This window comes from Suncus etruscus, chromosome 3 (genome assembly GCF_024139225.1).
Source record: "Suncus etruscus isolate mSunEtr1 chromosome 3, mSunEtr1.pri.cur, whole genome shotgun sequence".
NCBI classification, from domain to species: Eukaryota; Metazoa; Chordata; class Mammalia; order Eulipotyphla; family Soricidae; genus Suncus; species Suncus etruscus.
Genome location: NC_064850.1, coordinates 123,226,792 through 123,228,105, shown reverse-complemented (window position 1 = coordinate 123,228,105; position 1,314 = coordinate 123,226,792). Strand labels below are relative to the sequence as shown.

The 1,314-nt window shown below is 35.5% G+C and overlaps 1 non-coding gene across 1 annotated transcript; it reads right to left on the bottom strand.

Annotated features, from left to right (window-relative positions):
* Positions 1–634: 634 nt before the first annotated feature.
* On the bottom strand, positions 635–741 carry LOC126004649 (U6 spliceosomal RNA). Its single transcript, XR_007493915.1, has one exon. It is a non-coding gene; the product is annotated as a U6 spliceosomal RNA (small nuclear RNA).
* Between the last annotated feature and the right edge of the window lie 573 nt (positions 742–1,314).

The following is a 1,314-nucleotide window of genomic DNA, read 5'->3' as shown; positions in this document are numbered from 1 at the left end:
TTGGGGGGTCATATGGGACACCAGGAATCGAACCTGGATCAGCTTCGTGCAAAGAAAATACCTTACCGCTGCTCTATCGTTCCGGACCCCAGCCATTTACAATTTTCTTATAAAGAAACTTCCCTTGAAACTTATATAAACATATATGTTTCTTCTTCAGAATACCATAATCTGGGCCAGAGCAATAGCATAGCAGTTAGGCATTTGCCTTGCACCTAACCAACACAGGATGGACAGAAGTTCAAATCCCGACATCCCATATGATTCTCCATGCCTGCCCGGGGTGATTTCTGAGCACAAAGCCAAGAGTAACCCCTGAACGTCGCCAGGTGTGACCCAAACCCAACCCCCCAAAGAAAAAAATATCATAGTCTATGTGAAGATTTATTTAATATTGCCTGTTGAACAACCTGGAAATTATACTTATGAAAAATTTTTAAGTTTATTATATATTTCTACTCTCCAATGGGCTATTTCAGTGCTTCCATCTCAAAAATAAAATTGAGACAAACTGGAAAATGTATAATGTGTCTCTAAGAAAATCTTGAAAAGCTAAAACAAGTGAATAAACTTCTTTGTGTGTGTGTGTGTGTGTGTGTGTGTGTGTGTGTGTGTGTATGTATGTATGTATGTTTTTAATATGGAACGATTCATGAATTTGTGTGTCATCCTTGTGCGGGGGCCATGCTAATTTTCTCTGTATCGTTCCAATTTTAGTATATGTGCTGCCGTAGCGAGCACTGTGCTTTTTTAATGTTTATTCAATTTCCCTAGTTATAAATTAAAATTACTACAGTTATTTCATGTTCATAGAAGGCAAACTAATAAGGAAGGCTGCTTGTAACCTATGGCCAATTATTGCTTAAAGACAGAATGGTCTTCCTCATTTGTGGGACATAAACAAATTATGAAATAGTAAGTATAGTTAGAATTTTGGTCTATAAAATATAAGTATCAGCTACTCTATCAATTTCGGCTTATTGCATTTCATATGACTTAATAATAAATGTTAAGTTTCATAAAATATTACTATTTTATTTTATTTATTTGGGGGGCATTGGGCCACACCTAGTAATGCTTAGGGGAATTATTCCTGGCTCAGCACTCAGGTATTACTCCTGGCCATGCTAAAAGGACCATATGGAATAAGGGGATTTAACTAGATTGGCTGCATGTGAAGCAAATATCCAACCCAATATGTTATCACTTAGGCCCATATATGCTGTTTTCTAATGGTTAGATAGTGTTTATTCCTCCACATGTTATTAAAATTATTAAACATTTCTAAAAAACTAAAAATGATTATTTTAATAT